Here is a 14,231-nt window from a genome sequence, read left to right as displayed (position 1 = left end):
GCTGCGAAACAACAACAACAACAACCCAGCGTAACACCTCTAGACGTGAAGTGATTTTAGTTTATATACACCACACAACGAAATGTGGAGTCATCAATTAATAGCGTCAAATTATGTGTACTTATGTTTTACCGGGTCGGCTCTTGGTGGCGCTGCGGTTCCCGCGCTTTCGTATTCTTGTTTCTTTTTTGCTTTTTTTGATCCTCATTCTTGCACTTTGCTTGCTTTCGAAAGTTCGCTTGCTTCCCACCTAGAAAGCTCGAAATATTTCGTTTTGATAAAGTTGACCTGCCGCCCACACGACGTCGTGCCCCCCCCCCCCCCACACACACACATTTCTATCCTTTATCATTCACTTCAGATAATATTGCTTTGGGCATGCGCCGGGCAACGGTCTCTGGCGACAAACGACAAATATCTACGGCGAGTAGATGCAAAATTTTGTATCCGTGACAGAGCTTTTTTGTCGCTCGCGTGGCGACGCCGCCGTCCATTTTGTTGCTTGTTGTGGGGTCCGCGCTGCAGAGTTAATTGCAGAAAAACAGAGTTTTCTTTGCTGTCATATGCAGTGACGACTCCTTCGAATCGAACCCCGGAGCTCGAAACTCCCTGTTCTAAATCTACGCACTGCATGATAACCATGGTTGATTTTATCCAGTGGATTTTTGGATTTTGTCCACAGAATTTATTCCGGATTTTCCAGAGATTTTGTCCTGATGCGACGTGAATTAATTCAACGTCACCCAGATAATTCCCCATTTATTTTATTGTAGTGTTGGGTGTTAGAAAAAGCCAAGTACGCGCAACATTAACGTTTTCTAACTTTTTAAACTTGTTTTTCACTTGACCTTTTGTACTTTTCAGATTTAACTGTTTCCTGTCTTTTTTTCCTTCTGTCCATGCAGGAAAGGCTTTCTTGTGCTCCCTGCAGGGATTGCAACTAAAGTATACGTCAGCTAATACAGGCGTGTAGCGTCTACATCACTCACCCATCCACGCGTGCATTGAACTCTACCTTTCGGAAAACAATGGAAACTCATTCGGTGTTACTGGGACAGGCGGTTCCATAAACCGAAACTATCATCGGCCACCCAAAATCAACATGAACAGCGATACGCGTGTTTTTTTACTATGTCGCATTTCTAGGCGTGTCTACATTCTCCAAAAATATCCAACGATATCCTGGTTTTATCCAAAAAACACATTGCACAGGGTATTTTTTTTAATATGCGGATTTTTCTTTAACCCTGATGACAACCAATAGAATTTCTTCTGGCCTTCTGAATAGCCGCTTGTTCATTATGTGAAGACAGATGGGAATATCTTGTTTCCTTCATGTTCTCGTGAATTCGCAGCGAAGGAAGTCGCTAAAGGGCATGCTAAACAGGGTATCAGTGGGGTACCCGGCGGAGAACACAGCGCGCCCATCAGCTGGGACTGGCCGTGTAGTTGACTTGTGTACCGCCACTCATGGCGAGTTCTTGGAAGGAGAGACCACGTGACACGATTGGTCCAATGGCGGACACGGAACGGTGGCTTCGAAGCGGAACAGGACTGGTGCACTCCGTACCCGTATTTTGTGACTACTCATTAAGCACCTTTATAAGAACCTTGGCCAACTTGACCGTGAACATTATGACATCGGTCTCACTATATACGTTCTCTGACGCGATAGTCTCTTTAATGTTCACACACGTTATTACGCTCAGGTTAATGTGCTGGTCGTGAACGACGTTCACGTCGCTCATCTGATGCTCAAAGATGCTCATATTCCTAGTTGTGAGTGAAATTAAACTACCATGTCATTCATCCTAAGTAAGCGACTAAACGACATTTTAGTCAGTCCATTATATTATAGGGTATCCTTCAGCACATATTACCGTTCGTTAGTAAAACGCACCAAGTGTGTCACGTACCTGGAACACGGTAGGACTCCCCCAGTGCGCCGTATGGTTCACCTGCAACGGGAAATCCAGTCTTACTTGTCAGGATGTGGAATAATACACATAATTTTACGGAACAACACACTGCGCTGCAGGGAAACGGGTACCCGATCAATGAGGTGAGCTAGTGAAAATATCTGGAGGTTTTAATCGAGACCTTTGCGGGATTCCAGTAATGCAGAGTCCACGTTACCTGTTCGCGCTGTAAACATTTTTTGAACACCGTATAAAGTATTTAGACGTCTTTCGCGTGTGATGTTAAACTTGATTTTTTTTTTTTCGTGTGAGAGCACGTTAAATAATATGCCGACGTAAATGAGAGAAAAAAAAAAGCCCCACAAACGAAAATAGAGCACAAAATGACCGCTCCTTAATACGATGTGCTCCTGCATTATTATATCACACATCTGTCTGCGACACCTTCCAACCAGGTGGTGTCGCACTACGTTGGTTTTCAGGGCCGCTTATAGTGTTTCACCATTCTATGATATTTTGCCACTTCGTACGCGGAGCCTGTGCTGACGTCAGAGTGGCCGTAGCCTGAATCCGTCCACAATCCGCTAACGAGCCATCTGGTGGTCGCCATTTTGATGGTTCCCGCTAGGTAGTCGACACATGTTCTGCTGCGCTCGTTGTAATCTACCACAATTGCCGGCTTATGACCTACAGCTGCTTGTGATGTAGAGGGTGACGGCTTTGTTATCAAACTGAAAGAATTCGAGAACGAAGGGCTTTCAAACGACGAAGCGCGCGCGTGTCGTCCCTTCCTGCATCGTAAACAAGGTTCAGCATCAATATGGCGTCGGTGAGCTGCTGACGATAAATAAACAAACAAGGAACAATAGCGCGCGGCGAGGAAGGTCGTTTAGCCGTGGCTAAACTGTATCTATAAGCGACTCTGGTTCAATGGCCAGCGGTTTCAATGATCTTTGAAGAATGCGCGCGTTTATTGGGATAAAATACTATTTAGATGATAAGTCTTACACCAGGATATGCCTGAGTCCCGTGGCTCCTCCTGGCAATGTCGTTCGCATTTACGTCGCGACTGGAACGCAACCTGCCGACTGCGGGAGCACGCGCATGGCGCTCAGTGCAGGGCGTTGCAGCAGGAGCGTCTTCAAATTTAAAACAGGGTTTGTTCAGAGAAGTAGCCAGTAGTGAGTAGCAGCGGTAGCCGAGTAGCCGCAGAGTGAAGGGAAATTCTGCGGGTGGACACTTCGGCGTTCATGCATTTTACGGTTGAGTTGCAAACGGTGTTCAAGGAATACAAGGAAAACACAGACGCTCGTTATGCGTGATGACGTAAAATTGCCCGACGAACGGTAGTCGCACTGTCGGCTTCGAAGGCACTACACGAACATGACCTAATATGACATACCAGAATAATCCTTATGTGAGCGCCAACCCAGCAATCACGTTTCGGGTTGCAGGGATTCTATTTGCAATTTCTGGAATCGCTATGCAGGAGCTGTCTTTAGTTGATGAAAATTCAGGAAGTGCAGGGAGCAATTGTCGAAACGCTCGAAATCAGGAGGGGTGTATATTTGAGTGCGCTGCTTGCACTCTGTCCCATTCGGAAGCTTCTCGTTCATTAGTTTTTGCCCACGTTACGATGCTTAAGTATTCCTGTGCCCTGCGTATATGTCAACCGTAATAACCATAAAAGAGAGAGGTCGACTGAAAAGGTGGGAGAAACATGGGGATAGAGGATTTGGAAACAAGCGGTGGCCTATAAAAAAGCAAAAAGAGAAACATTGTTGAAAAATGCCCTGTGAGATTTCGGCAGCACTGCTGCAAGTTCTTGGCAACATTTTAACGTTTGAGCTGTATCTGGTCTTCAAGTACGCCATTAGCCGCACTTTGCTGCATACATACCTTCATAATAATAGGGCGATGAAGTTGCTGCATTTGGGTCATCCGCTGCAGAAAAAACGAAAAGAGTGTTCCATGAACGATGTCCCTGGCGGTTCTAGAACTGAAATCTCCACAATGCACTGAAAGTGCAAGTCCACGAGTGTGGAGAGGCACATCAGATACTTTATTCGTGGGCAGCTCTGGAAACGATGCACTACACTGATAAGGCAATTCCCCACCAGTCTTATGTACTGTTGGGGACACGGTTGTCTAAAATCTCCAGCCCGTGGCCGAGCAGTCCCCTACAGGCGACTTCGCGCACGAAGGAACTATACCATTACAGTCTCCGAGGTAAGGCCACGCAGCGCCACCTCTCGGCAGAGAGCACCCTCGCATTCTCAGCGTCGTCTGCTAGGGAGGCAGTTGCAGTTCAACGCGGCCTCCCTTCGGGGAGGGTATTGGTATAGTTCCTTCATGCGTGACATCGCCGATGGGGGATCGCTCCGCCACGAGTTGGAGATTTTAGACCAACCGTGTCCCCAAGAGTACTTCACATTAGGGTGGTTATGAATGAACTACGCGCTTCCCAGGCCCGAACTCAGTCCTGCGACAGAGGTTCAACTTGTGCCATACTGTAAGGTATTCCATTCACCACATCCCTTCTGGTGTTGCGATAGCGTTTCCGCATGCCAGCTTACTGGTCTTCTAGATATTCACCCAGTTAGGCGAGCGTGCGAGCAAAAGCAGAATTTTGGAAATCCCCTACCGTTCATATGACGGGAAGTGCCTCAGGACGAGAGGCGCCAATATTTCGAACGGAGACTGTTCTTGTTCTGGGCACCGGCATCATCATTGGGATGGTATTTAAATGGTTAGGGATGACGTGTTAAAGGTTCATGCGAATTGTGGGTCGACAGCCCGGGGGAGGATCAGGTTCATTCAGTCTCTTACGACAACAGTTCAATGGGCCGCTTTGTTAGAGTGTGGAGGGGATTAAGTGAATGAAGGCATCTTTGCATCAGACCGGCAACAAAAATGCGAAGTTCACAATGACGTGCACGAACAACGGAACGAAACGGGACGACGAAACGAACATTCTGAAAAACAAAGATGCAGTGGTTACGTGGGGAAATTTTCAAAGTGCTGTTTTTTTTGTTTGTTTTTTACATTAAAATCTAGAGTTGCTCGTTTTCGGTGCTCAATTTTCCAGGGATTTGGTGGGGAAAATCGGTGGCTATTTTCCTCGCCAGGAACAGGTGTCGTTCGGTGGTAATATATTGAAACGTGAAGACACCTGGTGGAAATCGACGAGGAATGTGACGGGAGTTTGCGATGCATACGGTGAACCAACACTTATGTCCTTGTGTGGGTGCTTTTTATTACAATGTCAGCTATTAAAATCAGTGGTCGATAAGTTTGTGAGGTACATGTTAGCGATGCAGGTGACATCGCACACCGCTCTTTTCACTGTTTTCACTTCTTCCGGAACCATAACACACAGTTCTGGCACGAATAAGGGAAGTAGTGACCATGCAAAATATACATGACATATATATGACATTGGAGCTGGTGCATGTGAATGCGTGGTTAACAGAGTGGGTGTAATTGCTTCCAGTACTTTTGATGGAGTTAACGTGGTGAACGTGCTTGCATCTTTTGCAGGGAGGTTGCAGGGCTGTGTTCTATTGCACTGGGTATTCGTTTTTTTCTCTTTATTTTGGTGTTGACCAACGAATCTGCTAGGTTTTCTTGCGCGTCGGTATGCTACCTGTATGGGGTGGTGATCATACTCCTAAGTCGCTCATAGCTTTCGAGGAGGGGCTCGTGTTTCCGCAGAATGGCTTCAATGTTTGGAAGTGCGCTGGAATATCTTGTGATCAAGCGATTTGGCGCGTCTCAGGGTCGTCACGGTGTTTCATAACCTCGTTTCGATCCCGTGTGAGTGCCTTGCGACGGAATTCGGTTAGAAGGGAATCTGGATAGTCTCTTTGGGCAAGTGTGCTGCAGAGTTCGTCGAGCTTCTGACCACAATCTAGACAGAGCGTAAGGCCAGAGTGTATGACAGCGCGTGGCTTATTCAATTGATATAGCGATGTCGTTTGAATAGGCCATGCGCTGTCTTACACTCTGCCCATTAGGAATTCCAACCTTAGAGTGAGGACTGTTAAGGTGAAGGTATTTTTGTTTGTCAGTTGGCTCTTTGTAAAGGGTTGTGGTGAGGTTGCCGTGGTCTAGCGATATTGTATTGTCGAGAAAGCTAATTGAGTGATGTAAACTTTGTAGTCTCGTCCGCGGTTTTTAGAAGAACTACGAAGTTTTGAAATTCGTCGATGAAAGATGAAAGTCACTGAAAAGGTTAGCTAGCTGTAGGAATCGAACCCACATCTTCTGGATTGCCGGTCCAGGGCTCTACCAATTGAGCTAAGCTAACACGCCTCTCCAGCGACTTTCGGGGTGCGTCATCTGAAGGGACGACAAACCAGCCACTCACTCTCACTCACCCTCCTTTCACCCTTACATTTTTGCTCACTCATACACACATTCATACGACGGAAATCGACGCAAGCGGCACCTGTTGAACAAGAGATAAACTGATGTTCTGAGGCTGGAACAACATAGAAGGGACAGATACAAACAAAGCCTCAAATTGCCTAAGAAATCAACGATGAAAGATGAAAGTCACTGAAAAGGTTAGCTAGCTGTAGGGATCGAACCCACATCTTCTGGATTGCAATCCAGAAGATGTGGGTTCGATCCCTACAGCTAGCTAACCTTTTCAGTGACTTTCATCTTTCATCGTTGATTTCTTAGGCAATTTGAGGCTTTGTTTGTATCTGTCCCTTCTATGTTGTTCCAGCCTCAGAACATCAGTTTATCTCTTGAAATTCGTGTTCCCATATTATAAGCATATCATCGAAGTATCGAAGGTACACAGTGAGTTTCAATGTAAGGGCCCTAATGACTTTGTTTTCTAGTCACCCCATCAAGATAGCTGAGAACGTGGCTGCAATAGGTGTGCCCATACATGTACCATGGACTAGTAGGTAGTAGTCATTGAACTCGTAGTTCCGTTTAAGGATCAAGCCAATTAGAGTAAGGATGGTTTCTGCGTCTTTTCTGGTGTTTTTTGGAGAAAGGGTACAGCAGATGGCTGTGATTCCGTCGTTGTGTGGGTAGAGTGATATAACATCTATAATGTGGCGAATATTGTGTCACTACAAAATATGCGGGTGGTGCTTAAATCCCTTATTATTCCGAGGAGGTGTGGCCTTTCTCGTCTTCCGGGCTGTCGACGTACATTTCGCATTGAGCTTTAGCGCGTCGTCCCTGCATGAACCTTTAACACGTCATCCCTAACACTTTAAATACCATGGCAATGATGAGCACGGTGCTCAGAAGAACAGCCGTATCTATTCGAAATATCGGCGGCTCTCGTCCCGAGGAACTTCCCTTCATCTTCCTCACCGGTTCGCTAGACTTCCTACCCATCCATAGTCTTCATAGTCACGTTCATAGTTCATAGTCACGCAAAGCGTAACGCTAGCGATTTCCTTGCAAAGCAACAAGTGGCCTGTTGTTCTGAGGCTGCCCAATTCGCGCACTACCTTGGGGCTTTGCATTCGTCTGTACACTCTTAAAAAAGGGTTACTTTAACTAATTTTTTGCCACCTATATAACACCCTTTTGGAGAGTACAATTACGCTCAAAAGGGTGTCTCCTCACTCCCTCAAGGGAGTAGCATAACACCTTTCTCCCTACTGGAGAGTAATATTGCTCCCCGTCAGGGAGAAAGGTGTTATGCTACTCCCTTGAGGGAGTGAGGAGACACCCTTTTGAGCGTTATTGTACTCTCTAAAAGGGTGTTATATAGGTGGCAAGGAAAGGAGTTAAAGTACACCTTTTTTTAAAAGAGTGTAGTCCATTACACAACTCCAGGGTTTATACTCTTAAAATATCATTTTTGTTTTCGCTTTTCATAAATTCAGTGTTAGCGCCACGAAGCAACTCTGGCTATGAGCGGCATACAGATGTGGAGAGATGGAGAGAGGACAGGAGAAAGGAGGGGAGGGGGTTAGTATATGCGTCCTGGGCCGACTTTCACGGGGAACTTTCGTCTAGAACGTGTTCGGAAAAGCCCAGGAAAAACCTCATACAGCAGAGCCTGTGGTAGTATTCGAACCCACCACCATCCCCCAGTCTTCAGCACGACCTTCACTACTACCAACGAGCGGGACACCGCCGTAACCCGCTCAGCCATGCCGCTGTTTTTTTTTTTTTTTTTTTTTTACTGTTCTACCGCATGGACACAATGTGTCATCGCCGATGGTATAATATATTTGTTTATGTACTTATGACTGTACCTCAAAAGGCCCTGTGGGCGTTACATGAGAGAGGGAAAGCAAAAAAGAAGAAAATCACATCAAGACATTTACAGTGAGTACAATGAGAGCAATATGCTACAATATGAGGAATCACAATAATAATAAACCGCAATGTTTAGAAGCCTAGGTATTGAGAAAGTGTATTCTTGAAGCTTTCAAAATGTGTAATGGTGACCAGCGCCTGGCGAAGAGAGTTTCATTCGGTTATGGTCCATGGGGAAAAACAAATACGAGAAACGAAGGGATCTACACCGGAGTCGGGTTGACTTTTAAGGTATGGTCGACTCCTGCGGAGATGTATGAGGCAGGTTGTATGAAGTTAGGGCGCAATTGGGGATTGTGGAAGAATTTGAAAGTAGAAATGAAGAATAGAAAATAACGAATAGAAGAATAGAAAAGAATAAATAAAAAAAATATGAAAGTCTAAGAGAAACAACAACAACAAACAAACGCAGAAAAGGCAGAAAAAGCAGTCTCGGGTGGTGTTCTGAAGATCATAAGTCAGGAAAGCATCCATGCGGCAAGGGTGTACGAACAGGCCTTTAAAGGGACGGTCGTAAAACGGAAACCCATTTCATCTATGATACAGGTATCGCTATATCTGGGATCGGGCGACAATCCTGCAGTCAATCATTCGCCTTCAAGGTCTAGGATCAACATCGGCCCAATATCTAAATATGACATCGGTCCAACTACGGAGATGCAGCAATGTGGATGTTGGGCCGCTGTCAGTGGTGTGGGCACAAGAAAACTTCCATGGGTTGAGAGGAGCTTAGATGGGCCTACTGGATGTGTGAAACCAAAAGCAGTAAGTAAGGCAGGCGTTATGTTGACGGTGAGTCAATCCACCCAACAGTTTATCACTCCCATGCTTTTTGTTTGTTTTATTTTGTGTGTGGGCGTAATCTAATAAGATCAGACACCACGCCCTTCATTTTGACTTGCAGGCGAACATGACTGTAGAATATGGGGAAGCTCGAGAGACAATCCCTACGTAGTATGCGTTTTCTTTTCGAGAGCTTCTTGGAATTCGTGGTCCTACGAACTATAGGAGCCTTTATAGCTATCTGTTTTTGCTCATAGAAACGCCTCGGTCGAAGAAACGACTACCGTTCTTTTTGCACTTAATAGATTATGAAACCCATTACTGAATTATGAAATACAAAATAGGAAATCATCGATGAAAGATGAAAGTCACTGAAAAGGTTAGCCAGCTGTAGGGATCAAACCCACATCTTCTAGATTTCCGGTCCAGGGCTCTACCAATTGAGCTAAGCTAATACGCATCTCAGCGACTTTCGGGGTGCGTCAGGACCGGAAATCCAGAAGATGTGGGTTCGATCCCTACATCTGGCTAACCTTTTCAGTGACTTTCATCTTTCATCGTTCATTTCTTAGGCAATTTGAGGCTTTGTTTGTATCTGTCCCTTCTGTGTTGTTCCAGCCTCAAAACATCAGTTTCTATCTTGTTTCTCTCTTAGGAAATCATGTTGGCCTGACATCGGGCAGTAAGTCATCTCGACAGCATGGGGATACATGACACATACACTCCGGCGGATATTGTGCAGCAGATGTTGGGTCGATGTCGGGCGTGTATGCAAATTGTGTCGGCAGCATGTCGAAACGGGATGTTGACCCAACTGCGGCCGGTGTTGCACAGTGCATATTGGGCCGACGGCGGCGCGCCATCGGTGTGCTGCTTGGGTGGTAATTCTTTTTGTCTAAAAAGTTCTTAGATATTAAATACTTAATCTGTTAAAAATCAGCGCTGCTCCCGCGCCTGCAGGGGCTCTCGCGGCAACGAGATCAGTGTGACGTCACTCTCTAACCACCCCGGGGGGGGGGGGGGGGGTGAGAGGGTGGCGCGGAGGAAAAATAACGATTTGTTTCAGCGCACGCGGTCGGCGGCGTTCCCTTTTCGCTCGGCCGTGCTCTGATTGGTGTATAGAATGACTCTATCCTTTTTTTTTGTTTTTGCAGAAACGGAATTCCGGCATATTCTCAACATACGGCGTCTGACCTTGTCTTGTCATGTCATGTCTAGAACAGATACAGTCATCCCTTTAATACGAAGGGAGTTTCCTCAGGACAGGAGCCGCCGATATTTCGAACAGAGACTGTTCTTCTTCTGGGCACCGTCCTCATCATTGGCATGGTATTTAAGGAGTTAGCTGTGACGTGTTAAAGGTTCATGCGAGTTGTGGGTGAACAGGCCGGAGGTAAGAAAGGGTCCGCACGGGCTTCTACGGCCGGAGTGAATGGCCGCTTTGTTAGTGTGTGGGGAGAATTACGTGAACTAAGTGCATCTTGGCTCCAGACCAGTTACAGAAATGGGAGGTTCACGACCTTGGGGGCGAAACGGGACAACAGGGTGGAATTGGGGAGCATTCCGAAAGATAAGGAGGTTAGTGGTTACGTGGGGAAAATTCCAGAGCGAGCAAAGCATTTTCTTTTTTTTTTAAAGATATATATTCGTAAAACGAAGTTGTATTGCATGCCACAACTTTGTATTACGAATACACAGGGTGTTCAAAATTAAGCTTTCACGAGCGCTACGCAAACACAGCGATGACAGGAAACCGGATGATAACTTTACGCTACTTGCGTAAGAATTAGGTGCTGCTAGTTATGTAGCAAATGTTTCTTACTCAAGGAATAGAAAAAAGTAGCACCAGTTTTCTTTTGTTCGCCTATTTATAAAGTGCTAGTGAAAGCTTAATTTTAAACAACCTGTATATCTTTAAAAAAAGAAGAAAATGCTTTGCTCGCTCTGGAATTTTCGTCCACCCTTCCCAATGTATGAAAAAGCCTACTTCCGCACGCCACTACGCAGTCGCTCAGAACAAAAAGCAAGCCGTTCGCGTGTTCCCTATACACTTTTGTGTCTGTGTCGGTACAAAATGGTCCACGCAATGCAAACACGCCAAGTATGCGGCTGAAATTCGAAGGAGTTGTTCGCTACTGGATAGAATACATGGAACGCCTGTAGGGTACTTACCGTACGCTGCCATGTTGCAACTATGTTGAACGAAAGGATTACGTTAGCAGGGCACTTCGTCGGCGAACGTCACTTGACACTTGAATAGTCGGAGTGTAATCTTCGAGCTAGCACGCAGTCTAGGGAGGGAAACACGTATTAATGCAGTGATTCGGTTACAACAGAAAGTTGGGCTTGTTGGTGATGCGTAGCATAGAAAACATCGTCTCGGGAACGTCTGTGTTCCATTGCAGTTGTTACCTACGGTATGCAGTGATTCTTTGCTGAGAGAAATGGAAACCAGCACAACAGGACTATTCAACGTACACACTCCACTCTTGAAAAAAAAAGGAGTGTAACGAGGAGTCATTGCAGATTCTACTCCCCTACACTCTTGAAAAAAAGGGTGTACTTTAACTCCTTTCCTTGCCACATACATAACACCCTTTTGGAGAGTACAATTACGCTCAAAAGGGTGTCTCCTCACTCCCTCAAGGGAGTAGCCTAACACCTTCTCGCTGCCGGGGAGTAATATTACTCTGCAGTAGGAAGGAAAGTGTTATGCTACTCCCTTGAGGGAGTGAGGAGACACCCTTTTGAGTGTAATTGCACTCTCCAAAAGGGTGTTATATATGCGGCAAAAAAGGAGTTAAAGTACACCATTTCTTTAAGAGCGTAGACTGCAATTGCCCCCGTTTTAGTCCCGTAATCCCGATATTTAGTCCACGGGACTGCAAAATATCAGAGAACTTCGCAAATGGTCTTCCGAATGCAACGGTCTACGTAAATGCGTCAATTTCATGGCATAAGACTGTGTAACTCATCCGACTTAGCAATTTTACACCCACACAGAGTGAAAAACAGTTAGCGCTTCTTTCTTCGCAAATTGTGCCCTATGTATGTCGCAAGATTTTATATCACTCGATATATCACGGTTGACGGTTTGATTACAAGTATTTTCATTCATGCACGCCAATTATGTACCTGAGGGTCCTAGAACAGAGCGTGAAATGCAGTCTCCACTCCGTGACATTCATTTACTCCCATGCATTTACTTTCGAAAGGGACTATTCTTTGTGGCAATGCATTTGGTCCCCAAAAGGAGTAAAGTTACTCATTTTTTTCTTAGAGTGTAGAAGCAGAAGGGTAGATAAACCAGCCTACCGGTAAGGGAAGCGTTGAGGAAACAGCCTGTATTCGAAATATGGGCGGCTCCCATCCCGAGGCACTTCCCATAGCACTAGAAGCAGAGCTTCACTATACATAGCACGCTCGTGGCATAAGAGGATTAAGAACGATACCGGTTCGTTTGCTGATCGTTGAAAAGGGGAAGCACACGCCATTGTTTGTAACGTTTTTTGTGTCCGCAAAAGTGCAGTGTGATGCGACCCACTGAGAGTCACTGGAAGCATGACGTCGGGGACCACTCATATTTCGAACAAGAATGCTGTTTATATCGAACACGAAGAACACGTGGCTGCACGTGGCTGAACCTCATGTCAGTGTGTGCTAGAAAAGCAGCCTGTGCATAAAGCATCGACGGCTTCTGACCTGAGATTTTGCTTCATTCACGAAATGCAAATACATAATACGTATCCCCTCATCCTCAGCAAATCAGGAGAGAGAAGGGTACCATTCTCGATCACGCTTGACCGTGGTCGTGCTCTGCGTTATTATATTTCTGCTGATGATGTACGCGTCTGCCCGTAGTTGTATTCTTAGAGTGGCCACAATCGCGTCACTGCGTCATTTGTCATACTTACTAGTAGCTACTACTAGTAGCTGAAAAAATATCAAGAAATCGAGCGCATGATATTCGGATGCAGTTCCGTAGAGAAACCTATGGCTTCTTAGCTAAAAGAAATGAACACGAAAGAACAAATGCTCCTACCTCTAAGAAAAGAAAATGATGAATGAAATGAAAGAAGCGATTTGTGAAATCTATGAAAATTATTTAAAACCATTCGCTATATTTACTGAGGAGGTAAGCCAACCTGACCTAATCTTACGTTCTCCAGCTTCCACAAGGTGGGGTGTTAGTGCGAATTCTCACTTCGCGACGAACGACGCGACGTCGTGAACCAGCAGCGGAAATAAAAGAGCATTTCCGGCTCCCCGTCACAGCGCACGATTTTCATGTTCCCGCCACAGTGATATTCTGTCATCCAAAGCAGACGAAAAATCAGGAGGCGTGGGCTTTCTATATCACCTTATTGGTCCCCAGTATATCGTTCTCGGCACAGCTCTCGCCGACATCGTGAAAAAAGTTCAGCGTTTCATTTTTTAGTTTTTTTTTTGCTCGACGTCTCTGCTCTCCCAACGCCGGAAATGCACGTCTATTTCCGCCGCCCGCTAAGACGCCAAGTGAGAATTGGCCCTTAGGCTCGACAAACACCGCTTTAGGCTTAGCAAGGCCGTCGCTCCGTTGTACCAGAACTGCTTAATAGGCTAACATGGAAATGCATGTAAAAATAGCACACACATTTTGATAACAGATATATTTTTTTGATTCGTTATGTGACCTGTGTTCACTTCTACGCATTAATTCGCTCTTAAACACGCACACTAATTTCTGAAAGACGTGAGCCCCTCTACGAAATAACATCAAGAGGTTCTCAGAAAACGATAATTCAATCGCATGGACACAATGCAATAAGAGTTTGTGGGTGCAGTTCTGGGTGGGAGTTTCTTTTTCAATAACATGTACTGTAGCGAGCATAACAAGCCGTGCCGAAAAACGGTGGAAGAGGATTACTAACTGCCTTCCTCAGATCATAGAATAGAATCATGCACAACATGGTACAACGATGGCTCATGAGAATGAACGAGGGTGGGATCTATGTTTTGAAGAACATGATGCAGGATTTGTTCTCATTGTAAGCTGAAGGTGGGCCATGAACGCGATTGCCGGCAAGATCCGGATCGAAGCCATGTTGCAATTAAAACTGCCTCAAAATATATAGTGTTTCCTTGAAAGAACGATATGCTTACCTAACACGGTGTCGTCTGGAACATGGAAGTGGTTCACGTGAGCTGTAGTTACTCAGCGCGGAAGCTTCTACTTTCTCTTCTTTC

At 45.6% G+C, this 14,231-nt stretch overlaps 1 non-coding gene across 1 annotated transcript; it reads right to left on the bottom strand.

The window, feature by feature from the left end:
• Nucleotides 1-6,155: 6,155 nt before the first annotated feature.
• Trnaa-ggc (transfer RNA alanine (anticodon GGC)) lies at nt 6,156-6,228 on the bottom strand. The gene has a single exon. It is a non-coding gene; the product is annotated as a tRNA-Ala (tRNA).
• Nucleotides 6,229-14,231: the final 8,003 nt, after the last annotated feature.

This window comes from Ornithodoros turicata, chromosome 1 (genome assembly GCF_037126465.1).
Source record: "Ornithodoros turicata isolate Travis chromosome 1, ASM3712646v1, whole genome shotgun sequence".
Taxonomy (NCBI): domain Eukaryota; kingdom Metazoa; phylum Arthropoda; class Arachnida; order Ixodida; family Argasidae; genus Ornithodoros; species Ornithodoros turicata.
The sequence above is the reverse complement of the archived record's forward strand: the minus strand, read 5'-3'. Positions and strand labels throughout refer to the sequence as shown.